General features: G+C 39.1%; 1 protein-coding gene across 1 annotated transcript in view; it reads right to left on the bottom strand.

Annotated features, from left to right (window-relative positions):
- Positions 1 to 18,865, bottom strand: part of kynu.L (kynureninase L homeolog) — an 82,914-nt gene extending 64,049 nt beyond the window's left edge. The window contains exon 1 of the mRNA XM_018235750.2: positions 18,809 to 18,865. The gene's annotated coding sequence lies outside the window, so the exon portion shown is untranslated. The remainder of the gene's footprint in view (positions 1 to 18,808) is intronic.
- Between the last annotated feature and the right edge of the window lie 297 nt (positions 18,866 to 19,162).

Genomic DNA, 19,162 nt, shown 5'->3' with positions numbered 1-19,162 from the left:
CCCTGGTAACTAGTTGCTCACTACTGCCTGAGGCAAAGTTCTCACCTTGTCTCATGGCAGGATCATTGCAGGAGCAGCCCTTCCCATACCCCCTGCCTTCCCTTCTGGCCATTATCTGTGAACCTAATGCAACCCCACCTGCTGAATCTGCAGGACCAGAACTAGGGGTTGGCAAAATAGGCACCTGCCTAGGGCACACATATGTGGGGCCGCTGGGCAGGTACCTGTTCAAAAGTCTTCTGCCTACCCCTTGTCCAGGTGGTTCGCTCCCCTGCTGCTCTCACATCCCTCCTCTCTCCTCCCCTCTGTTACTCTCCCCTCCATCCATCACCCCCCCATAAATCCCCTGCCCTTCCCCTTTGTTTTTTTCCCTCCCCACACTTATGCATGTGCGCACGGGGGGTAGCCGACCAGATGCCTAGGGCACCCTGTAGGCTTAGCCAGGCCCTGTCAAGTGGAGTGAGAAGGTATGAGAAGGGGAATTGGAGGTGGAGTTTGTAAAGGAGGTGAAGGTGGAGGGCCTTTAAGGTTCAGGGCCTGATGAGCCCCAAACAACCCAGTCTAACAGTCCAGAAGAGTTAGACCAGTGGCATCTCTAGATATTACTGGAAAATATTTTTCAGGCCCCCAAAATGTCTAGAGGTTGACTTGTTTTATCAATATTTAATTATGTTGTTTATGAATACAATATATATAGGCCTTCATGGGGCCTCTATTTTTCCTGGGCTCCCCTGCAGCTGCAGGGTCTGCTTCCTCTGTAGTTACACCTCTGAGTTAGACCACTTGACACCATATGAACTCAATTAGGCTCAGGGATAGAGAGATTCCTACAGTAAAGCACCACTGAGAGCAACCTAGGGCTGTGGATTAGTTTACCTATAAGTAAGTACTACCTATTGCTACACCTGTTCCCCATATCACTAAGGTATCTATGAAGTAATAGTGAAGTAACATCAAAGACACTGCGTGTGATCCAGCAAATAAAGATTTAACCATTATTTTTTCACTATGCACAATTACAGTTTGCAATGTAATTAATTATTTCTGCAAATTGTTATTCCATTTATGACTTTTATTACATTCCAGCCAACATTTGTTTCATCAATATGCATTCAGCTAGGATATATTTAACCCCCTTTTGACCCACTAAGTAGGGGGTAAAGTGATTTACCTGGGCCCCCAGCAAAAATATTAAGCTTGTGTAACACCCTCTTGGCGAACCCCCTGGTGCCAAGGTTGTACCAGCTTACCAACTCGGGTCCTGAGTTCCCTTTGCAAGTTGAAAGGTACTGGGAAAACTCTTCTCTGGCAGTGCCTCCACCTAATGGGGTCCTGGAATACTCCTGAGGATATTCCCATTAGGAAACAAATCACCCACACACTTTATTATATAACAATATAACTTTATATAAAACAAGTGTACTATTAAAGGGGAAGTAAAACACATTCACATCATATAAAATGACCCACTCAAATGGGAACCTGTGCAAGTCCAATCCTGACACCTCCTTGCCAGGCAAAGTCCCGCACTACTCCTTTTGGCAGCCCAAGAATTCCATCCCTTGTCCCCAAAAGAGTACACTTGGTCCCAGGTAGTGCTACAGCCCAAAATACCTTTCCCTCCGGTTAGGTACTGGCTCCCTTGTGGCAGGCATCAACAACAGCCTGTGTCATAAACAGAAACCATCCTGGATCCTCACTTTTTCTACCCTCCCCATGGCAAACCTTACCCTGGGGATTCACACAGATGGGTAGGCTCATCCAGAGCTGGAGCAGGCATCCACAGCGATGAATCCATTCCATGAAACACATGCAGCTTGTTTTGATCCTCCATTCATAGCTCCCAGCACTGTCTATAGCGTGAGCACAAAACGACATCCATGCTGAAACTGCATCTCTCACCCATCTCCAAAAGGTGAATACAGAAATCCGGCATCCAAACTCCAAACCATCTTAGTTGAGTTATCCAGGCACTGGAGGATCCTGCCCAGCCTTTGGCAGGCCTATCGTACTCCATTAAAGGACTACATTTTGCCGGTGTTGTCACTCTATCCCAAGTGAAACAAATATCTGCAGCAGTCACTGTAACCTGAACTGTACTGGCTGACAGAGCACATGGCATCATCTTTTATAGGATTGCACAGCACCACCTTGTGGTTCCTTTTGGGATCAGCCATGTGCACTAATCCAAAGGCTCTGCCCCTGGAAAATTCAGGCAGAAAACCCATATCTCAAGCGATGAGGCTATGGGGAGGGGCCCTTAACCCTTTAAACCGTGGATTAACTCTACAGGTCCCTACACTTGTGCAAATACATCAGAAGGTACTGTATTAGAGTAGGCAAATGGGAGATAGGGAGCAGAGAGGAATGTGAGTCTAAACTAAATTCTAAAAATGAATGGGGCTACAAATTTAATATTTTATACACTGGACTTAAATGTTCAGCATTTCTATAACATTAATTATCAAGGCCTTTAAAGTTGTCAAAGGAGCGCCTTATCTTGATTTTTTTTAGGGGTGTCAGTGACATTGCACATGCTCAGTGTGTCCAAATATAGATTGATTGGTAGGGGTATAACACATCATGGTGTGCACTAGGCAGCAGGTGAGAAGCTAAGCTAAGGGGTCATTGCAAATAATCAGAAAATGAGGGTTCCTTTTCATATAAGCTGATGCTACAGAGTTGATTATTGCATTCTAATGCTAATTGCACAGGTTTCTGAGCTGCCATGTAATAAATATCTTAATTAATTATTAAGCAGCCGTGTATCGTGACATATATATATATATATATATATATATATATATATATATATATATATATATATATATATATATATATATATATATATATATATATATATATACACACAGTATATTGTGAGCCAGTCAGCTTTAGTTCTCCTTTATGATGCCATTTAGGCCTCTTCTGAGTACATCTGTAGCAGCACATATAATTATCCAGTGCTCTTTTACTTTAATTTGCTGTCGCTATTAACGAGCAAATCATTAAAAGCCTGAGCAACTACATTATATTACAATTTTCTGCAACATTTATCATTAAGAAAAAATGAGCATCTGTACAACACTGTCCCTTTGCAGCAGAATGCAGAGAATATATAAAATATGTAACCCCCCCCCTCAAGCAATAAACAAAGCAATGAATGTCAGAGGACCCGGTCTTGCTACTTCCAATTTGTAGAGAGGCATAATCTACAAAATTTTATTTTAATAGGGCCTATTTTCCTATTCCCTGAAGCTGTTAAACTAGTAATGTCATCATAACACATTATGCATCGCTCTTTCTAAAGTGCCCACCTTTCTTGAGTGATGGAAAAGGTTTAAACGGGAAGTGATAAAAGTCTGAGATAAGTTTTAGGAAAATTATTAGGTGCTGAACCATCAACACACTGGACTAAAGAGTTTTAGGATTATTTTATTTAAATGTAGGAACACAGTGGATAGTCACTCATCCCTATACAGTATATATATATATATATATATATATATATATATATATATATATATATATATATATATATATATATATATATATATATATATATATATATATATATCACCAATAAGTAACCGCACCACCAGGACTTGGTGAAAAAAAGTGAAAGGATTTATTCAACGTTTCGGCTCCTTACATGAACCGTTTTTCCGTCCTGAAGACGGCTCAATTAAAAAGCCAAAACGAATAAATCCTTTCACTTTTTTTCACCAAGTCCTAGTGGTGCGGTTTCTTATTAGCGATAAGTATGATTATTTTTTAACCAGCACACAGGCATTGCAGATGTAGTCAACCGAGTGCACCATACCAGATTTTGTGAATATATATATATATATATATATATATATATATATATATATATATATATAGAACGTACTCCCTTACACTATATGGCTAAACAAAAATGTTTTGACATAAAATCTTATACACGTGAAGGCAAACCCTAGCCCTATATCCTATACACTGGTCTAGTTTTATTTGGGCTTGCATAGCCCTGCCTCTCTCCTTACCAAGACATAAGTCCTACAGGCTGATCTTCCCCAGCTCTCTCTCTCTCTCTTTTTTTTTTTTTTAATAAGTAGGATGTTCAAGCACAATGCATATTTTTATACCCCAGTATGGAAAAATAAAATGTAGATAAAATGTTATAACTAAGGTATACTTTATCCTATAGAATGATTCCTAGTTAATCCTGGGAAAGAGACCTAGAAAACCAGCACCTGTAATATGTTACCTTATATTCTATCTAATCATATCCCCAAGGAAAGCAATCATGAAACATTCTTGCGGGTTTGGGCTGATTACCTGTGTGGCTCATTACAGCGAATCTCATTTTTCACGTAATTAACATTACCTCATAATAAGCTTTTGTGAAATAATTATACCTGTGTTAAAATTCACTTTTCTCATTTGCAACACATTTAATTGTCTAATTAGCAGAGTATTGATGGAATCGTTATATAATACAGAGCAGATTCTGTTCATTTATTATAGAATTTGTGATAAAAAAATGTAAATGTCCCATAGTTTCAAGAGTATGAATTGATACTAAGTTGATAGATATCTCGATTCTAAGCAGCAGCTTCTTCTTTCTTCAAATTTCCCATGGCAGACGCATGTGCAGTAGAACGAAATAGCTGACTTTTTAGTTAATATACAGCGCTTGAGCAGCCTCAGGAAGAAAGAGGAAGACGGAAGAGGATCGCTGTGTGGTGCTCACTGGTATAACCCCGGGCCGGTGCAGTTTTCTGCTGATAGGAGCCCCGGCTCAGGGTTTCAGGTAAGTGAATTCAATCACTTTTCTTCTCCTTTAAATTTGATCCACAGTGACCACTTATGAATTAATACTGATATATATATATATATATATATATATATATATATATATATATATATATATAATATATATATATTATATATATATATATATATATACATATATATACTGGTATAAGGTGCCTGGGTGCAGAGCTATGTATTAGTATTTACAATGGCTCAAAAGAAGCTAGTACACACAGGATTTATGGAGAAAAAAAGGTTTTATTTTAACAGAAAATAAACTAACGTTTTGGCTAGGTCCCTAGCCTTTCTCAAAGTCTGTAGATAAGAAGGGTTTGGCCTGTTATTAGGGAGAAGTTGTAGGTAAAAAGGGGTTGGGCTGTAAGTGATTGGGATGATTTGTTATTATGAAGTCTCTAGATGGGCTGGAAGAGAGATATACCTGCCAGTATCTACTTAGCAATTGGTGTGAGCCTCTGTAAAGGTGCCTTAATACAAAAGTTGTTTTTAGTCTTAATTGTCCATGATTTAGCAGCAGGATGATCCCCCACACAGATACTTGCTTGAGATAATGCATTTTCTTCAGTCTGGACATGCAATGCAAAACATTGATATAAAACATTCAATAAAGGAATTAAATGCCTAATTTTCATGAGAAAAAGTAGCTTTTAAGAGTTCTGTTATCAGGCTTCAGATGTGGGTCCTCCGAATAATAGCCCTATCACTGGGAACTCAGTGCTTGAGTTGGAACAAGCCAATAGGAACAAGCCAATAATCAGAACCAGGAATCCGATTGCAATCAGTGTCAATCAGAAGACATTCACCTCGCACTGGATTTGAGGCCTTGGCGTCTATTTATGCTCTGTGTGGGTTATTTATAAAAACTGGCCAAATCGCACCTGGGCAGTAACCCATGACAACCAATCAGATGATTGCTTTCAGTGTTCAACCTGCAGCTGGCTGAAAAAAGCTAATCACTAATTGGTTGCTATGAGTTACTGCCCAGGGGCAAATTTGCCCAGTGTTTATAAATGAGCCCCTGTGAGTATGTGTCCGGATGTGTGTAGATGTCAGGGCATCTAAGTGAGCACCAAGATGCAAGTAAGAGAGTGACAACCCGAACCAGCGTGAATAATACAAGATGACTGGCACCTGTACACAAATAGTTTTAGGGAACATTTTCAAATATTACCCAAAGTTCCTACTGATTTCAGCTTGGTTTGTTAAGGACTATGCTTTTGGATAGTAAAACCAGGTGAATGCACTATATGTTATCTGCTCCTGTCTTATGTAAATAATTTGTTTTCATACCTTTGGAATGGCATCTACTTCGGATGTGTTTTAAGCAACTAGGTTTTGTTTTTTTAAATGTTAAACAAAAACCTTTCTGACGCCAAAACTGCAATCAAACTAGTCTCAGATGAAAGTATACAAACATTAGGGTTTACTTTCAGCTACCTTGTTTAAAAGATAGTAAGGCTGTTGCTCCTAAAGGTGAACATGAATAACTGATTGCAGAGGTACGAGGTAAGGATACAAATAGCATAACAGCAGTGTTTTTAACTGCAAAAGGTAATTTAAGCAGTAAAGGCACACACTACATGTTTCAGGTCTTATACAAAGGGCTAGGCCCAAAACATGTACGGGGGAATGTAATAAAAATCGCTAACGGAAAAACTATTCGCAATGCGAAAAGTTATGCCTTTGCGCGAACAAATTTTGCTTTGTGCGAATTTAATATAGCTTTTGCGAGCCCGGAAACTGTTTAGCGACCACTTCCGACAGTGAAAGACCGTTTGCGAATTTTATAGTTTGCGCCAATGCGCAGTCAATGTAATAAAACTTCTTACTGAAAAAGTCGTTATGTTTGCTCCAAAAGATTACGACACCTTCAAGCACTTCTTATGAGTGCGCAATTAAAATTCGCAATGCACAATTAAAATTCGCAATGCAATAACAGTTTAAGGAACAATATTACATTGCGAGATGTGGATTTTTAGTCTTATTGGTGCGAATTGTTTTGCTCTTTGCGACTTTTATTACATTCCCCTCGTAGTGTGTTTCTTAACTGCTTTTGCCTTTTACCTTTTACAGTTAAAAAACACTACTGTCGTGCTGTTTGGATCTTTACGTAGTACTGTACCTCTACAATTGATTAGTCCCAGATCAACATTTTATAGGAATCTTTTTTTATACACCTGTGCAGCTAAGGCACCCATTTTGATCAAATACTATTATGCCTTATCCAACCGAATCAAAACCCATATGGCTGCTTTATTCAGAGGTGATAATTTAAAAGGGCCTTGGGGAAGGGGCCCAAAGACTAACTCAGCTCAAGGGTCCTTATGCGGGCACAGAGTGTATTTACTGTAAAAACTCCTTTTGCACCATTGAGGGCTAATGATAGAATCTTGATATTCCTGCAGTGCCAACCCAACAACTTGAAGGAACCTGACTTCTTGTGCAGCAGGACTGTAACCTAGATGTTCAGCCCCAAAATTAGTACTCTGCATGAAAAAAAAAAAGTTGAAACTCCAAGGTATCAACAGCAGAAATATGGAAAAGCTATCACTTTCCTTTAAATAATGTATACTTTAATTATCAGCTATAATATTTTATAAATTAAGTAGAAAAAGGATTTTAGCTTGCTTCCCTTTAAAGAGATACTGTCATGGCAAAAAAACATTTTTTCAAAATGAATCAGTTAATAGTGCTGCTCCAGCAGAATTCTGCACTGAAATCCATTTCTCAAAAAAGCAAACAGATTTTTTTATATTCAATTTTGAAATCTGACATGGGGCTAGACATATTGTCAATTTCCCAGCTGCCCCAAGTCATGTGACTTGTGCTCTGATAAAATTCAATCACTCTTTACTGCTGTACTGCAAGTTGGAGTGTTATCTGCCCCTTCCTTTTCCCCCCCAGCAGCCAAACAACAGAATAATGGAAGGTAACCAGATAACAGCTCCCTAACACAAGATAACAGCTGCCTGGTACATCTAAGAACAACACTCAATAGTAAAAACCCATGTCTCACTGAGACACATTGAGTTACATTGATAAGGAAAAACAGCAGCCTGCCAGAAAGCATTTCTCTCCTAAAGTGCAGGCACAAGTCACATGACCAGGGGAACCTGGGAAATTGACAAAATGTCTAGCCCCATGTCAGATTTCAAAATTGAATATAAAAAAATCTGTTTGCTCTTTTGAGAAATGGATTTCAGTGCAGAATTCTGCTGGAGTAGCACTATTAACTAATGCGTTTTGAAAAAAAACATGTTTTCCGATGACAGGACCCTTTAAGTAAAACATCACTAAAGTTAGATTATTAGTAATTACTGAAGATGAAATAAAATGTCTATGTACATTCAATTAATCTGATTTACCTTTATTACTACTTGTCATATTCCAGATGGAGAAGTCATTATGCTTTCATCGGATAACATATGTTTTCTTTAGTTGCTTTAGCTATGTGTTTCCAAGACTTTCAATTGCCTTTTTTGCTTTCAAGACACTAAGACAATTACACATGTATCAATGTATGTATCCCTCCAAGTGCATGTTAATGCCTATAGGGGCAGCATTATCCATATGACCTTGATACAGATTCTCAACCTCGAGACATGCAGGTTCAGAATTAGCAGGCAGTAAAAATGTTCATCCGACTATACAATAATTAGCGAGGCATTTAACAAGTATCCTTGAAGTGCTGAAGTACAGCTAATGCTCAATATAGATGGTACATGTAGGCACAGAATAGAATGGCAAATTATCTTCTATGTAGGGCAGAGAGGAGCTAAGTAAGGAAAGATTAATACAGGTCACCTCACCTCTTGCCTGAAGAAATGCTGATTAGTGGGAACACCATTCATTGCCACTTATGTAGAGTGATGATACTGTAACTGAAAGCTTTGCAGATGTTGGCAATTTCTTGCTAATAGTGCATTTTAAAATATATACTTTGATATGTTTAGGTAAACCTTAATATAACCTCTATTATATTTACAATACCTGAATGTATGCTGCTCTATAAAGCCTGAAACACTCCCAAGTGTCTTACTTTACCCACTTATCGAAGATAATTACACATATTTCATTCACAGCATTTTACCTGCTTTTGGGTATAAACTGGAAAAGGTACTTCTGCAAACCGATATCTTTACTTGTACTGTAAATACAATTATGATCATCTGCCCAATAGTGATGGGTGAATTTATTCGCGAAACGGCCGCAAAAATTTGCCGGCATCATAAACGAGACGCCGGTGCCGTTTCGCAAATTCCAGCCTCAGATTTTTTTCCTTTTAAATAGATATCAACAATAATCCTTTGCAAACGACTGCAGCTGCTTCTCATTTAACTGAATAAACAGCAGAAGATGCTACACATTTTAAGCTTATTAAATGTAATATATTTTTGGGGATAAACGCCCTTCTTTTACTCAAAACCCTAATGGCTTACTTGGCAAACCTAGAAGTCAAGACACCAAGGCAACAATTCTAGTGCTGAGAATTTATAAATTAACTTCTAATGCTAATTTATAACTTGGCTCAAGGTTAAGCATACAGATTGGAGATAAAACTCTATTTGCTTTTGGAATTGGTGATTAGGGTTAGGATCTAATATAATTTCTACTTTTTGAATGTTGTCTACATTTACTTGCCATTTTTTAAATATAGATATCATAAGAACACCAACATTATTAACTAACACCTGGGGGTTCATACACTGACTAATTTGAGATCTCTGGAATCTGTAAGATTGGAGTCATTTATTTATTTGTTATTAGTTTGAAATTATTTGCATTTCTGTTTTGTCTCTTCCCAACTCTCTTCCCCAGGGATTTAGAAATAAAAAAAACAGATTTAATCCATAACATTAATAATAGGAAGTGTAGGAGGAAACCACAAATATTGCAATGTTCAGACTCAAACCCATGACCCCAGACCTGTGGTCCATCAAACGTCCATTATTATTATTTTGTAGTGCTGACATATTCTGCAAGCTTTATAGAGATTATGGGGCACATCTACTAATAAAGGGTGAAAGCGAAAATGTGTACCAAAAATTAAGATTTCACTCTCTTTGCATTGGCGTAAGTTAGAGGAAGAGAAAATTCACACATTTATAAATGTGCGCCTATGAATCTTTTACATCTGTCCCTGCCTCAGAGGAGTTTACAATCTTATTCACACACACTATGGTAAATTTTATCAGGAGCCAATCAACCTGACTGTATGATTATGGAATATAGGAGAAAACTGAAGTAGCCAGATGAAACCTACACATATACAGGGAGAACATACAAACTTGGTGACCACCAAGGCGACCACTTATGGCAATCTGCCACTGGTCAACATGATGCATCAGCAGGTTAAACTTTTAGATCTGAACAAATAATAAACCAATAAATATCCATGGCCCCAAGATATTGGTTGGGACCATGTGCCCAACTTTTGTATGATTTTGTTGGTACGTGTATGGCTGCTTTAGTAAGAGCATTAATGTCATCGCTTTTGTTTATCCACTCATTGGGTTATCATTCATTCTGTAATTATAACATGGCGTTTGCCTGTGGAGACAATGGGGCATAATAATGATTAGGGATGTCGCGGACTGTTCGCCGGCGAACTTGTTCGCGCGAACATCGGCTGTTCGCGTCCGCCGCAAGTTCGCGAACGTCGCGCGACGTTCGCCAATAGGCGTTCGCGTCAAAATCGTTCGACCATTCGACCATTCGAGCGCTAAAATCGAAGGATTTTCGTTCGAATCGAACGATCGAAGCATTGGATCGAATGAAATCATTCGATCCAATGGCTTCGATCGTTCGACTCGAACGAAAATCGTTCGATCGAACGATTACAATCCTTCGATCGTTCGAATCGAACGATTTTCGGATGATCGAAGTTCGCGAACAGTTCGCGAACTGTTCGCAAATTTTGCCGGTGTTCGCGAACGGCGTTCGCGAACACATCGGCGGCGGTTCGCTACATCCCTAATAATGATAACTAAATAATTACCAACATTCAGCTACTGGAATGTATAACAACAAATGCCAACATTTTCACTTAAGGAATGAATAATGACTCTAAACTCCATTATGCTACAATGATTAACAGAGGGATTAAATAAGGTCATTATATTTAATCTGGATTGCTGGGATCTAATAATGAAACAGTCTTGTGATTGCTAAAACTTCTCGTCTCTTTAAGCTGACGTTATCCAGAACAATGAATGGTCTTCTCTCACTACAGACTGAATGAATGGAGAGTTTGAGAAAAGTTGTCTCAGTGTGTAATAAAAGAGAAATTGTGATATTTGATTTCAAGTAATAGGCTAATGAATTTGGGCTGCTTAAAAATGCAGACAAGAAACAGCCCATATACAGCAATCACATTGCACCCGGAACCATAGCGTCAGGCTCATGCGGTGGATTTTGGTGCTGAAACGCGAGTTTATACCCGGGCCGACACAATGGTTACAGGTGAAGGCTTGCTACCTTTTCTCACAGCTAACTTCGGGTAGGGGGCAGGTGGTGATATCAGTGGGCAGGACCACAACAACACAGGGCAGGTTGGATACATCACAGGGCTGGCTATGACGTGACATAGTGATCATAGATTGGTCACCCACAGTGTCATTCTCAGAGAGTCCTGCCCAGTTTTCCTAATAGGTGAAAACAGTTCAAAACTTGAGACTTAAGATCACTTAATAGTGATCATTTTGCCATCAATCAGAGTGAAAAGCATCATGTAAAGCAGGATGAACACACACAAGTTCCCCAGGATGTTTATACACCTGTAGAAAATAAAGACCTTCACTACTTTAACGGGACTACATTTACCTAAACTATTTAAATTATGCCAGTCAGTACTTGTATACCCAGCAGTCAGAACTTCTCCAGCCTGACTTTTTTAACATTACAATGTGACAAGAGACAGTCAAGCAAGCAGATGCTGTGGGGCCAGGTGTATGGAAAGTGTCAGAAGCAGATCATCTTCCCCAAGATTTGGAGGGACCCTGTAGAAATCAGCTGTGGGCTTTGGCATTAAGAGACAGTGGAGCTACTGCAACCTCCAAATGAGCTACAGGATACCCACAGCAAGGAATGCAATGCAGATTCACCCTAAGGAATCACATCAGAAATTACATCTACTTAATCATAAGACGGGGGGGGGGAGTCTTGGGGTGGCCAGTTGCTGCACTGAATTTTCCATGTTTTGCTGGATTTTAATCTGGTGCATGGTACAGTAAGTAACAAATTCAATGAGTACAAGAGCTATGGGCATGGGTGTGAGGTGCTTTTTTGCCCCTGGGATCAAATTTGAGGTAAAGTTAATATAGGTTGGACATGTAGGAGTCTATTGCTTCCACAGCCTCCTTTGACAATTCAGTATAAAAATAAAAATTGTGTAAATAGATAGGCTGTGCAAAATAAGGCTGGGGTGAGCAGATGTCTAACATAACAGAACTTTTGCACTACTAAACACTGCATTTCAGCTCTCTAACTCTGAGTTAGTCAGCGACTTTAAGGGGGGCCACAACTGTTCAGTGAGTTTGCAATTGATCCTCAGCATTCAGCTCAGATTCAAAAGCAAACAAAAGCATGACCCATATGCCCCCCCTCAAGTCACTGATTATTGTCTGGTAACCAGACAACCAGTGGAAACCAAGAGAGCTAAAAAGCAGGAAGTAGTGTTCTGGCTATTATGTTAGATATCCAGTCACTCCAGCCTTCATACATTACATTTTTGCCTAATTAACTATATTAGAAACATTGTTTATTTTGCACAGCCTATCTATTTACCCAGTTTTTATTTTTATACTGAACAATTCATTTAAGGGGTCATTCACCTTTAAGTTAAACTGATCCCATCTAAAAAACACATGCTCTGTAAGGCTACAAATATATTGCTAATACTACTACTCATCTTTCTATTTATGCCCTCTCCTAATCATAAGTCTCTTATTCAAATCAATGCATGGCTGCTAGGGTAAATTGGACCCTAGCAATCAGATTGCTGAAATTGCAAACAGGAGAGTGGCTGAATAAAAAGCTAAATAACTCGAAAACCATAAATAATACAAAATGAAAATCAGTTGCTTGTTGTTTCAAATATCATGCTCTACATTAGTGCCAGCCCACGACCCCCCCCCCCCCTTGTGTGGCCCTTCACATGAAAGTCTGTGACGGTTTACCTTATGTAAATTTTAAAAGGTATCAGTACTGAGATTAATTGGCCCTTGCATTGTTTACACCTGTAACACCTCTTCAAACCCATAAATCCCTGTACTGTTCAAAAGTCCCCCTTAAAGCTTATGACACTCCTATGGGGTGCCGTTTGTCCCAAATACATTCTGTATACAAAACTATCCCTAATACACAGAATGAATGTCTCTCATAGTGTATAAGTATTTGTGACCATAAACAGATAAAAACATATACAAAAGACTTATTTATATTTAAGAATGAGAACAACATCTGGTTAGTGCACAAAAGGATGTCATTCTATCACAAAATCCATTCTCTACAGTTTAACAAGCAATCTGCCTCACAAATGTATAACCTCCATGTAATGGATACACTTATATGGTGCCGTTTGTCCCAAATACATTCTGTATACAAAACTATCCCTAATACACATAATTAATGTCTCTCATGGTATATAAGTATTTGTGACCATACACAGATAAAAAAATATACAAAAGACTTATTTCTATTAAAGAATGAGAACAAAATCTGGTTAGTGCACAAAAGGATGTCATTATATCACAAACTCCATTCTGTACATTTTAACAAACAATCTGTCTCACAAATGTATAACCTCCATGTAACGGACGCACTTATGTGCAAAGTTACTTACAGAATGTATTATAATGGACATAATACATAAAAGTGCAACTAACTAGTGCATAACAAGCTAGATTTGAATAACAAAATAGATATTTGTGACAGAAAGCAAGATTTTATAGTACAGGATTCATTCTTTCCACAAAATGAAAGTTTTGTTTCACAAAACAGATAAATTAACCATTCTGTGAAGCAATACTGTTAGTCACATTCCTGAACCAATAAGAACAAAGCTTATTGCCATATAACAAACAAGATGAGAAGTTGCCAGCTCTGCTTCACATGGCTGCATCATCCCTAAAGGTGACCATACACGGGCAGATAAAGCTGCCGATATCGGTCGTTTGGACCGATTTGACAGCTTATCTGCCCGTGTATGGGGGCTTCCGACTGGTCTTTCCGATCGATATCTGGCCACGATATCGATCGGGAAGGTTTGATTTTTAACCGACCGACCCGTTGGAGCCCCTTGGCGCATCGTAATTCGATCATTCGGCGAACGTTCGAATTACCCCCGATATAGCCATGCCGTTAGTGGCATATCGGGGAAAGATCCGCTCGTTTGTCGATGTCGCCAAACGACCGGATCTTTGAGTCTATGGCCAGCTTAAGGCGTAGTATCTGGCCTGCTATAGAGGGAGCCCTCTAATGTCCCCTCTGCTGCATAGTAATAAACATGAACAAACATTTCCTAAAAGGGCTGCTGTTAAACACTACAGGTTCATAATTGGAAGTTCTTACAAATGGCTGAGAAATATAATGCTGCACTTATAATGATTGTAGAGAAAGAAAAGTATGTAAAATATAAATATGATCATTTTATGTGATATAGCTATTCTTATTGTAGTAACCTGCTTGTGTGGCCATTTTGGTTAAGGGCATTCCTGCTGTTTTGCCATTGTCTTATGATTCATTCCTGTTCCTGTTTCAGTCTTGTCTAAGCTGAGAGCAATAATGGGACAGGCCACAAATACCTGCCATGTTGTAATAATTGTACCAGAAGCAGGGGGGTAACTACAGAGGAAGCAGGTCCTGCTGGTGCAGTAGGCCAGGGGGTATAGGGGCCCTAATTTATATACAATATCAATAAATATTGGTAAAACAAGTCAACCACAAGACATTTTAGGAGCCTGAAAGACATCTCTGTCTGTGTCAGACATCTCATCTGCATTGTGGTAAAAAACATGGCAACTGTAGTCATAAATGACCCCTAAAGTCTATGTAGTACAATGTGTAGCCTTGGTGATTAGGGTTAGTGATGGGCCAATAAATTTGCCAGACACAAATTCGCTGAGAATTACCACATTTCAGCGCAAGCAAATTAATTTGCCTGCAAAAAATCTGCCGGCAAAAATTCTGCTGCATCAAAATGAAAAATTGTCGCTAGTAAAATTGACACACACATTAAAATTATTCAGACGCCCATTGACTTTAATGCATTTGGACCAAATAGTTTCACGTAGTAGCTCGCGTCAAAATTGAATTAAATTTTTGCTGTTTTGAGAATTTCAAGGCACAGATTTGTCCATCACTAATTAGGGACATTGTATAATTAATACTGTCAAATCTGAACTGTGGAGTTCCTTGCCCAGCAGCAATCCAGGTGCATGTCATACAATAATATAATTAGAAAAACAGTATTTTACTTAGAGTCAGTTCAGAATTTTTCAACAAGACGGGGACCCCATGGCCCGAATAGGGGCAACAAGGTCTTGACGGGGCCTTAGGAGTGCAGCTATCCCCGCCCCTCCCCCTTTTTTCTATTGCAGGGCGCTGATTGGCTGGTGAGTCCCGGGCGAAGGAGCAGAGGAAGGAACATCGGTAATACTTACCATTCGGCGCCGGGACGTGGAGGAAGAAGGACGCAACATCCCACCCTCCCTCCCTGTATTATGTGTGTTAGTCGCAGTTGCGGAGGGTATCTTTGCAAGGACCCCCAGGGGAAGTTAAAAGGGGGTATTTCATAGTCAGTGGAAGTAGCCTGATAGGCCTGGGTCCTCATAGTATGGTATGCAGCCCGGTTTAGGGTTAGGAGAATGGAACAGGAACCTATCTTGGCAGTTTGGGTACAGACACCCCACCCCCATTCCCTACTCCCCGGGTGGGGGAATAATATGTTAAAGGTTTAAAAAGTTTGTTATACAAACGGTTGTTAAATGGTTAAAAATGTTATACATGAATATTACTTTATTATTGTGTTTAAATAAACAACTGCGGCCATCTCTTTCCAAACCAGTGGTGTGTATGTATTAATTGGGGTAGGAGGATTGTGGTGTGGGGGGAGGTAGAGGGATAGGTGCGGAATCGACGCTGCACCTGTCATGTGCTGCTGAACTCCATCCGCCAGTCGGTGATTCAGCTGTTTTACCAGATTAATCCATATGGGAAAACTTCATCCATGAGTAGTCTCTGCTCACTCACAAACTGTTACACTGCTTTTGACAAAGCTGCCATAGTGATGAAATGGAAACTGCCAAGAAATTGCTTATAATCCTACTCATACTATACAGACTGTGTGTCCCCATTGTCTGGAGTGGAGAGGTTGCCAAATGAGCAGATCTTGCCCGAGTATGGCCACTCTGTGATGTTCGTCCTATCCGTTTGTGGGCCCTAGGGACCACTTGGTCTTTTGGCAGATTTTATTGGCCAGTGTATGTCCACCTTTAGTTAGCCACTCCAGACACTGGGGATACAAACACAGTCTGTATAGTATTATGTGTGGGCCTTATAAGCAGTTTCTTAGTCACATAGTTAGCTGTAGTTTAACTTCCATTTCATCACTATGGCAGCTTTGTCAAAAGCAGTTTGTGAGTGAGCAGAGACTACCCATGTGTGAATGTTTCCCATTGGATTAATATGGTATCAGTAAAGCAGCTGAGTGACCCACTGGCGGATGGAGTTCAGCAGCACAGTCTTGTTGCAAAAATGTGAACTCACACTAAGGAAAATATTATATATGTATTATGAGTGGCTGCTCATAAGACCTACACATCATACTATATAGATTATGTGTGCACATGATCAGTCGCACATCTGTGTCTAAAACTATTATGTAGTAGTTGAACTACAGCAACTCTCATAAGACCTCATAACACTATACAGAATATGTGTTCATATTTCCAGTCTACGGTTGCCACCTTTTTTTTCAGCAAAAATGGACATGCTGTGGGCTAGTGATGTAGGGGGCAGTGCAGGAGACATCAGGGACGGGACTGATTATGTAGCAATCAGCTATTGTCATTATACTTCAGTGTCCTGTTTGGATTTCCTAATTTGGAAATCCAGACTTTTCACCCAGGCAGCCCTTCCAAAAACCGGGATGTCCGGGTGAAATCTGGCAGGTGGCAACCCTAGATCAGTCCCATGTCTCTGGCTAAACCTATCATGTAGTAGTTGTACTATAGCTAAGCACATTATAAAGAGACTGCTATAACCTAACAGGTGCAAGATTACAGGGGCAGATTTATCAAGGGTCGAGGTGAATTTTTGAATGAAAAAAGTTCGACTTTCGAGCTATTTTTGTGTACTTCGGCTAGGGAATAGTCCAAATTCGATTTGAAAAAAATTTGAAAATTCAATTATCACAATGTATGTACTGTCTCTTTAAAAATTCGACGTCGACCATTCGCCATCTAAAATCTGCAGAATTGCTGTTTTAGCCTATGGGGGACCTCCTAGAACCCATCTGGAGTCAATTGGTGGACTTTGAAAAATCAAAGTTTTTTTTTAGGAAAAACTTTGAATCGAATTCGATCAAATGCCTTATTCATTTGATTCATGCGATTCGAATTCACTCAAATATGGACTTATTCGATTGAAAATGGACCTATTCAGCTATTAATTTTGGTTGGTCTTTTTGAATTTGCATGTCGAAGTTTTTCAAATTCAAAATTTGACCTTGATAAATATGCCCCTGAGAGTTTGTCAGATGATATTGAAGGGATATTAGGCCTTTGATGGGTTAGACTGCAAGATATAATTGTGATAAACTGGCTGGTAGTGGATGAAATGATTCGGCGGTGTTAGTGCAAAACAGCCAGACAAGCACAGTAACTTCTGGTACATTTATTACATCAAGGCAGGTAGGTGTGGCCTGTCCCATTATTGCTCTCAGCTTAGACAGGAAGAGGAACAGGAGTGAATCATAAGACAATGGCAAAACAGCAGGAATGCCCTTAACCAAAATGGCCACACAAGCAGGTTACTACAATAAGAATAGCTTTATCACCTCAAGTGATCATATTTATGTTTTGCATACTTTTCTTTCTCTACAATCATTATAAGTGCAGCATTATATTTCTCAGCCATTTGTAAGAACTTCCAATTATGAACCTGTAGTGTTTAACAGCAGCCATTTTAGGAAATGTTTGTTCATGTTTATTACTATGCAGCAGAGGGGACATTACACGGCACTCTCTACAGCAGACCAGATACTATGCTTAAGGGATGATGCAGCCATGTGGAGCAGAGCTGGCAACTTCTCATCTTGTTTGTTATATGGCAATAAACTTTGTTCTTATTGGTTCAGGAATGTGACTGACAGTGTTGCTTCACAGAATGGTTATTTTATCTGTTTTGTGAAACAAAACTTTCATTTTGTGGAAAGAATGAATCCTAAACTATAAAATCTTACTTATCTATTTTGTCATTCAAATCTAGCTTGACATGCACTAGTTAGTTACACTATTATATTTTATGTCCAAGTTTTTTTTACATAATTCATTCTGTAAGTAACTTTGCACATAAGTGTGTCCGTTACATGGAGGTTATACATTTGTGAGACAGATTGCTTGTTAAACTGTACAGAATGGAGTTTGTGATATAATGACATCCTTTTGTGCACTAACCAGATTTTGTTCTCATTCTTTAATTGAAATAAGTCTTTTGTATATTTTCTCTGTGTATGGTCACAAATACTTATATACCATGAGAGACATTAATTATGTGTATTAGGGATAGTTTTGTATACATAATGTATTTGGGACAAACGGCACCACATACGTTACACACATGTCCCAACATGGAAAGCAGAAACTTTTTTTTTTTAAAAAAAAAGGAAAGCACCAGTACAACAAGTACAAACTTCAGAAGGTTATATGGCACAGGAGACTCCTACCTAATTACACATACAGCTGATAAAGTGTTTGTCATACAGATTTCCTACCTTCCTGCTCTCGTCCCGTTTGTGCAGATTTCAGGAAATGCAGAGCGTGATTTCATAATTTATAAAAAAAAAAAAAAAAAAGTGGTTAGAAGACACATTTAAAGGGAAATGCAACCTATGCAATAGTTGTTCTGTTATTCTCTCCTAAAACCAACAACAATATGTGCTGATAAAGGTTGCTGTGTACAGAGAACCTTTTTGCTGTATTTATACATATGTACATATGCACGGGTGCTGCCATATTGTTTCCTTTAAACAGTGCAATAATGTATGAGAGTATATAATATTGCTTTGTATTGCACTTAGAGTGACATTTATAGTACATTGTGGCTGAGTCAGCACTCCCCCTTGACC

This window comes from Xenopus laevis, chromosome 9_10L (assembly GCF_017654675.1).
Source record: "Xenopus laevis strain J_2021 chromosome 9_10L, Xenopus_laevis_v10.1, whole genome shotgun sequence".
Lineage (NCBI taxonomy): Eukaryota > Metazoa > Chordata > Amphibia > Anura > Pipidae > Xenopus > Xenopus laevis.
This window is presented reverse-complemented; position numbering and strand designations above follow the sequence as displayed.